Here is an 8,610-nt window from a genome sequence, read left to right as displayed (position 1 = left end):
TCGTCACCCTATACCCGGAAGTCTCTATCGTTTTCTTTGTCTGTTAAGCCTCACAGCGTTGGGACTTCCTAAATCAAACTGCAATCGCAGTTTATCAACCACTCACGACGACAACCGAGATCTTCGACTTAGCTCCCACAGGTAATCCACCCGGGGCGGAAGATAACGAAAGGGAGACAAAGTCCTAACTAAATCAACACACAATAACCTCAACCGTCTACCCATTCCATCCATCATATCAGTCGAGTCGATCCGATTCGTTCTTATCTATAGATAACGCAAGAGAGAACTTATGACCTCGCGGATGGAGAGGGATTCGAACCCCCGGTATTCCTATCAATACTTCGGTTTTCAAGACCGACTCTTTCAACCGCTCAGACATCCATCCCTTCGCGCTTCGCCCGCCCTATCTATCTGCGCGCTGGCAGGTAGGGGCAACTCTATGTGATTCGCTACGCTTGCTTGCGCCCCACCCCGTAAGCTGACTCTATTGCCTGCCGGTTAGCGACACTTTTCCGGTAGTACGAATCGCTACGCTTCGCTTGTTTCTATATGATAATATGCACCGTCGGTTGCTGCGCTCCCTGCGGGTAATAGCAAGAGAGTGAAGAACGAACGATCCTCCAAAAAGTCAGCAGTGATTGAGTCCGACTCAAGTGAATGAGTGAAAGGCGTGGCAAGAGAGCGAGTTCGACTCGCGAACGATCCGCAAGTGAAGGACCGATCCTTTAACGCCAGTACTGTTGCGAGACTGGTACTTGGCGGCTCACGAGCAACATATAGACTAAGGTTGCCCATCACTCCCTCGCTCCTTTTTGAAGGCCCACCGCTCCCCCTTTCATTAAGTACCTATCCCGGCTTTCATTTTGGGGCGAGTACGACAGTTCCTCCATAATCACACTGAACGCCCAGCTTCGCAGAGCAGCTCTCTCCCCAGTCCACAGCAACGTGTGGAATCTGGATCTACTTACTGTGTGTTCTGACTCTATTGGATCAAGTCAGATACTAAGCCTTCTACTACTACTACTAGGGAGATAAAATGCTATATTTCAGAGATTAGACTCTCTTACTGTGATTAGTCTGGGCTGTTCCCGAGCCAGGTTCCCTGGATCCATTCTGACCTAAATGGATGAATGAAGAAGGGGGCGGGCAGATACGACGGCCACACACACCTCTTTTTAGCCGAATAAAGCCGGATCTACTACACGGCTAGGATCAGAGAAAGATTGAGAAAGCAAGATCAAACCTACTCTACTGTCGATTCAAAAGGCGAACAGCCCCCTCATAGTCGATCAATGAATGGATCAAAGAAGGAGGCTCTATCTATGTCATCGTATATAAGGGAAGAAGCCCGCGCCCGCCCCTGATCGAAGAATGAAGAATCCCGCCCGGGTAGACTTTAAGAGCTCTTGCTCTGCGTATCCGTCTCGCTCCGTCTTGGGGGTCATAGAAACATACGAACCGCCTACTCTTTAAAGCCCTACTCTTTGAAGCTTGCTAAAAAAAAAGCAATCCCTCACTACCCCTTCTGTTACCTACTTTGACTCATATCTTCGGTATACCTCAATACAAGACAAGCACAGGAAAGGATATTCAATAAAAACCGGGCTATCGCCCTATCTAAGCGGGTTTCCCCTCTCCTCTACGGAAGTCATCTTTTAGTCTATTTCAGTTCCTGTGTCTATCGCTATCGCCCTATTCTCTCTCAATTGCCTATCCTTTATAGATGAGGGGGAGTACCTTAGCAGTAGCTTCCAACATGAAAGATTGACCTCCTCAAGTGCCAGATCTGCGCATGTTTTATGAATTTTCTACGGGACTACTTACTTACCTAAAGTGAACTTCTGACTTACCAAATAAGTTTACTGAAGGAACTGACCTAAGCATAGCTCTCTCTCTCTCAAATACAAATGCCAAGAATTGGATAAGTGGAAAAATGCTAAAATGCCTTTCATTTCTCTTTTAAGGCGTTTGTTTGTCCTACTTATAGTATCAGTCCTCCAGCCTATCGAAACTCGTGTTTTTATTAACCAACAACACATGCACTTTGTTGGAACTAAAGAAAAGGTTATTCAATCCACTAGTGCAACTGAAGTGAAGGAATTACCTATTCTGAACCGGAACAAGAAAGAGCTCATAACCACTGCTTGTGAACAGCTCTCCTCAACTGAAGGCGCACCTACTGTTACTAGAAGTCTAGTCTCTCTCAGGGACTCTTTCGATCTCGAACTAACTTACTTTATAGGCCGGAAGAGAGATATTCAGAAAACCCGATTTCCTGTCCTGTCTTAAGAACCCGACTCAAAAGAAAGAGAAAAAAGAAAACCGGACTAAAAGAGAACAACAAAAGAGAGATAACTTTCGACGATTGAACAGCACTTTTATATCCAGATTGGAACTGGACGTCGAACCTTCATATCCGGATTTCACTCCACTTTCACTTTCATATCAGGAACGTCGACTTTCACTTTCAATATTGAATTATTCACTTTCCGGAATCCTTGCTCCTGGCTCATATTCACATAGGCCACTCATAAGAATAAGACCTTCAACTCCCTATTTTAAAAAGTATAATCGAGAGACTCAGAATATCAGTGCCTTGGGTAAATGCCTACCTTCGGGAGAAGATTACCGAACGAGTTTCTGTCCTCTTCGCTTCCCAAAATAGTTAGGGAAAAGGGCCTTGTCGGCCACCGCTTGCTGACGACGGAACGCATCGTCAATGAAAGGGTCCTCGCGTTGGACTTAGTTGGAAAGGTAGGTGTTCGGCATGTCCCTTGCTCGCGAACTTCTTTAGTAGGGCGGGTAGCTTTGGAGATCCCATTCCTCACGTTTACCGTTGTCCCCAGACTTCACTCTTTCAACACTTGTCTACTTTCGAAATAGTCAGGCGTGTCCCTGTCCCTGTCTCCAAGTGTGTGATCCACCGATTCACTGAGTGAGTCTTTCTTACCGCTGGAGTCCCTATCTCTTAAAGCCCTATCAGACTTCCGATCCATCCCTTTTTTCCGATTGAAGAAAGCCTTATATGGTCTCAAACAAGCACCCAGAGCGTCGGTTTGATAAATTCTTCATGGCCATGGTGAATGAAGCTGGATTCAGACAGAGCTCGTGTGATCATTCTTGGTTTGTTCGTTATACGGCTTCTGGTATGGTTATTTTGTTGGTCTATGTTGATAACATTATGAAACCAGGAGATGATATCTTGGGAATTTCATCTCTTAAGTCACACCTTCAGAAACAGTTCAGAATGAAAGATCTTGGTGACTTGAGGTACTTTATCGGTATTGAGGTTTTAGAAACCTCTCGTGGGTACATACATCATGAGCCAACAGAAGCCCTTGAGTTGATTTGCTCGATTTACCGCCACATACTACTTACTATACTATAGGGGGAGGGTCGACACTCCTTAGAGCTCATAGTGAAGTATTCTTCACATGCTAAAAAAGGATCCCACATTTTTTCGGAGACTCGTTGGAGGCCTCATCTACCTTACTGTCACGCGACCAGACATTGCTCATGCAGTTTCTAATAAAGTCAGCCTTTCGCCTCTACTTCCAAACGGAGCGCTCTATTCAAAGCTTCATCGAACGTTGCAGGACATTCGCATCGACCGTCTAAACCAGACATGAAATAGGAATGAACCCGATTTTCTTCATCGTTTTTGGACCCCTTAATGTCTTAATGTCGAACAGTCTCTCCAGATGTCTGCTTCCTTCAGACCGTACAACTGGTCGACTACTTCACCGACATCCCTTAATAGATTGAGAATTGATAGGGGGACCGACCCTTTCATCAATGGAGCGGAATATGGATCGAACCGAAAGACCAGATGCTCGCCTTTTGAATAGAAGGCGGGCCCTTTCTGTTGGTTGAAGTGCGGTCCGCCGAAGTAGGGAACGCACCACAGGTTGACCCACGGCACGACTCCACCCCACCTCACTGGTTTACGATTAGGGATCCTGGAATCAAGAAAGCCGGAATCACTTGGGGGGCTGACTGACAAAGAAACTCATTAACAAGAAAGTGAGAGGCAGGGTCAGCCAGGATGGAACCTGGCTCTGCGGAAGTAGATTGAAAGGAAAACTCGCGCTAACTACCACGCCCAACCGAGTGAAGTTGACCCGTCGCAAAATAGACGAACTGGAAAGGGGAGGGGTATAAGGAAAAAAGATTAGGGCTGTTCGCCCAAGCAAGAGCTTTTCAAACTAGAGCCCAGAGCTAGAGCTGGTGCAAAAGCCCAAGCTAGAACTCATACTTTACTCAGAGCTTTAGCTTTGCTGTGAAACTCACACTCGAGCTAGAGCTCAAGCAATAGCAATGTTTTGATTTTTGTCAGAAGAGCCGGTCTCGAGCAAAGCAAAGCTGCTCGCTCTCATGAGAGATGCCCTAACCTACCGCTTCCAAGCATACACAAGAAGGCAGAGGCAAGGGACAGCAGGGGTGTTCTCCTAACGTTACTATAATTAGTCCATTTCTTTCCTTTCCTTATGGCGAAGCGCTTTCTCTATCCACTAAAGCAAGAAGCGCAGACCTATCTTAAGCTAGCGTAGGCTTTCGCTTTCGTAATAAGGGCAAGTCAGGACTAAGAGCTGGGAAGAAATACAAGTCAGTGTCTGTGATGCCTCCCTTGAGTAACCTTAGGAAGAGACTAGTAAGAGTAGTATGTGATGCCTCCAACGAGTGACCTTCGGACTAAAGTCGATAAAGAAGCAATTAAGTGTCTGTTAAGCTTCTCCTTCTTTAATCATTAGGGCGAGTGATTCCCGGGTAGCAAGCCCGTAAAGCAGAAGTTGAGGAGATTGAGACCCGAGTGGATGTTGAAAATAAAGGAAGAGGTCGAAAAATATCCAGATTGGCTTGCTAACATAGTCCCTGTTACGAAGAAGGATGGCCAGGTGGGTTTTTGGGACTAGCCAATGAGGAGATAGAAGGCAAAGCTCTTGAATACGGCAGGCCGCCCAATTCTCAACCCCGTCCTATCACATGCCAATGAAAAAGAACCTAAACCGACGGTGCTTTCTCGGGCTAACCTTCTTTCTATTTGTTGGTGGGACATTTCCACGAGATCCTTGCCCCTTTGTCTTTGTCATCAGCGAAGGTAGCTCTCTCAGAAGTACTCATTTTTGATGCTTCAGCTTGAGAATTAGAATCGATGGGATCATTTCTTCCGGATAGGTCGGGTTCGGTACCATCTTTGCCAAGGACTTGTTCCCTAAAGAAGGAGGCGGGTGGGGTCGGTAAAGGTTGGTAAGGTTAGGGCAGTGGGTTTAGTTTCAATTCCCAATCCAACGTATGAAGAATCAGAAGCTTAAGCCGAATCTGCAGCAATTGGAGAATCAGCTGATGAAGCATATGAATCAGCTACCACAACTTGATTCCTGATTATCGGTACGGAACTGGAACACATAATTAGCGTATGTAAGGTAAGGTTGTCTGAGGTGGTGGGATATTGAATCCTTTCGTTGGTAGTCTTATTCTGTGGACGATGCATGGGACTGAAATGGAAATTGATTTCGCTCTAATATGGCGGGTCTTATATATCTACGGACGCATAACCATATGGTGCATTCTGACCATCGAGGGGTATTTCCAGTGGTAGGTGAAATTCAATCCAGGAATGCTTAACCCAGGCCTTCGATTCGAGATTCTACCAAAGATAGCTTTAATCGCGCAGGGCTGATTTGGCTTGGAGTGGAGGTTTTGGGCTTGAGCATTCCCAATCCCTTCCTTAATTATGTGATTTAGTGTAAGCGTGGTTAGCTCCCTTCTATACCCAAGTCCGTGTGTCTGGCAGCGCATGGAATAGGGACCACAGCTTGCTTCTTACGGCTTGAACGACCATAACATTCTAATCTACAACTGTAGTATATAACCAGGTCTTCCGCTGCCTGATTGTGTGCGCAGCTCTAGGCTTGCGGTTCGTGGCATAAGCGAGTATGGGCTTTCAAATAGCTGTTAAGGTTAACCCAACCTGGGCATCTTTGACCGGATGACCGAATGGGCTCACCGCTCTTAGTTCAGCTGGTCAAATCTTTCCCCAACCTTGTCCTCCCTTAGGGCTCTGCTCGAGGTGCGCGTCTTTCAATGCTTGCTTTCTTAGTAAGCCTATAGCCTTCTTGCTAAAGCTGTAGCCCTAGCTTCAACTTCTGTGTAAGTGTCTCTTTCCTCGGATGATGCTGAAACTGCCCCGGTATTGATTGATACAGGAAGGTCCAGACATGAATCGGAAACGGGAACCGTCAACCCTAGGAAAAAGGCTTATTAAAAATCTTTAGACCGACCGGCCTTCTTTCATCATTCCATTCATTCATCTGCCCTCTTCGCGATAAAGCTTTGCCTTACTTTGCTTGCTGGCTCTAAGCCCACCTCCTTTACTACACCCTCTCACCGCCACTATTCAGCCCGAAAGGCTTCTACCTTCCACGAAAAACACCCTTCTAAAGCCTGCTTGGGGCAAGATTAAGAACTTTATTTAGGGTCAGCGCCGCCTTTTATCCGCCTTTCTCTCATATGCTTACAACCTATCCATAGAAATTTCATTCTTTTCTTCGGAATAGTTTCGAGGAAAGCCTCAAGTCCAGCTAGAGGAATAGTTAAAAGTAGCAGACAGAGAGGCGCTCCCGCTTAGGCATTAGGCACGAGAAAGGACCCGTCCCTTCCTTCCCGGAAAAAGGCTCTCTTGCTTCTTTTGCTTTCCCACCCGAGCCAACAGCCTCTATTCTAGATTCAGCGTCTTCGGATGCATCAGTTTATTATGCTTATGCCTAATCTTAATACTGGCTAGTTACTTCAATTACCTTACCCCACTGCCCCTCCTTAAAAGCCGGTTTCAGAGCACCCAGTCACAGCTCGTCACAAGAAAGGATTGATGGTCGAGTCCCCGTGCATGAAGTCAGTGGATTCGAGTGAACTGACCGTACCACAAATCGACATACTTTAGGAAGCTTCTTACCAAACCAAAGAAAGGGCAGCTTCTGTTGTGTTGTCGATTCCCTTCTCCCGAGTGCTTTCACACTCTGGGATGGGAGCCCCTTCCAACACGTCGACCAAAAGCTTATCTTTTTCTAAAAAGTGTCACATTTTCCGAAACGCGGCTAGACCGAGGCAAAACAAGAGTGCAGCTTCAACCGATCCCCGATCTAGCGACATCTTTGGCGGCCGATTAAGGGCGTCTCAGCTATCTCACCTGGAGAGTGAGGAAAGAAAACGGTCTCGATAGCGGATAAAGCTCTGAAGGTTGAAGTTTCTCTTGGACCGTGCCTTCCGCCAACAGACGGGACGTGAGGAGAAATGGAGACTTCTCCCCATATCTGGTGTAATCAATACTATTATTGAAAGTCTCTAGTGGGTGCGAGCGGCTCCCGCACCGAGGCGGGTCTGTAGTCTGTCGTTTTGACCAAAAGATGAAGTTTGCTTAAGTCCTCCAAATGAGTCTATTCGCCTCGTTCACATAGGTCCTTTCCACGAGGGCCAAAGTGAACCCAAAGTCTTGTGTAGGCTTTTTTCTTTATATCCATGTGGCCAAAACTAGATATATAGCTGGGATACACTAGGCGCGATTCCAGCTTTCATACTTTGATCAGGTAGCTGAAGTCGTAGTGCTGATCGCGTGCTTTGCCTCCTCTCTCGCGGCCGTGTCTTGGTCAGCGTGGTATGGAGTAGCGGTTCCTCGGTAGTCTGACTGTCTCGATGCAGCATCTCCATCTTTCGGTACATCCCGGGAAGGTCTTTCCTATTCAGTATTGTGCTCAGGTACCCGTTTTAGAGTACTTCGTGCCTTGGGTAAGGTTTCATACCCCTTCGAGACCATTCACAAAATATATTGGATTAGATAGAGCCGATGAAGAAAAGGAAAGCAGGTCAGTTTCATCGGGTTATTTCCAGTCTAGTCTAGAATCAACACCAAACGAAGCTTCATCTTAACAACTACGTACACGGTACTAATGGGTAGCCCTTACCGTCTTTCTACAATCTCCGGTTGGAAATCCCTCATTACATTAGAACTGCACCTCAACAGCGAAAGACTTATGCCATTCTCCCTCTGCCTCATGAAGCTTTTCACACTCACTCCATGCATTTTAACCAGCTCACTAACGTCGCCATTTCAGACAAGGAATTTGGTTTGACATCTCCCTAGTTTGCTCGGCTGAACGAACAGGTCTAAATGGGCGGTAAGCCCGAGAGGGACAGCTAGTCAAGCTCTGACGGACACTGCAGGGGCAGGGTGCGGATGGGATGGATGGATGATTTCGAAAGGACGTGGGTCCGGTCGAGCCACTGAACACCATAAGGAGGAAATACAGACGACTAATGAAGTTGGTTTTTTGATCGAGGGCGAGGAATGACCACTAGACCTTAACACAGGAAAAGGATAGAGAGATGGATGTTCACCCTGAAATGAATCTGAGTATTTGAGCCCCTCTCTTCCAATAGTGTAGCCAACCAACAAATAAAGGCTGACGCTCGATCGAAACTCTAGTCGTTAAAGGCAAGTCGTTAAGCTATAGTGTGTTCTCCTCTCTCCTTAGATATCACGAAGGCACTAAAGAGCATTGAACCGAATCGGCGGCCATTGATTCATTAGATAGAGGGACCATTTGACTACTG

General features: G+C 46.6%; 1 non-coding gene across 1 annotated transcript; it reads right to left on the bottom strand.

Annotated features, from left to right (window-relative positions):
* Window positions 1-301: 301 nt before the first annotated feature.
* KEH32_t15 lies at window positions 302-388 on the bottom strand. Its single transcript has one exon. It is a non-coding gene; the product is annotated as a tRNA-Ser (tRNA).
* Between the last annotated feature and the right edge of the window lie 8,222 nt (window positions 389-8,610).

The sequence above is a fragment of the mitochondrial genome of Phoenix dactylifera (genome assembly GCF_009389715.1).
Source record: "Phoenix dactylifera mitochondrion, complete genome".
In the NCBI taxonomy this organism is placed as follows: domain Eukaryota; kingdom Viridiplantae; phylum Streptophyta; class Magnoliopsida; order Arecales; family Arecaceae; genus Phoenix; species Phoenix dactylifera.
Note: the sequence above shows the minus strand (reverse complement) of the source record. Positions and strands in the feature narration are given on the sequence as shown.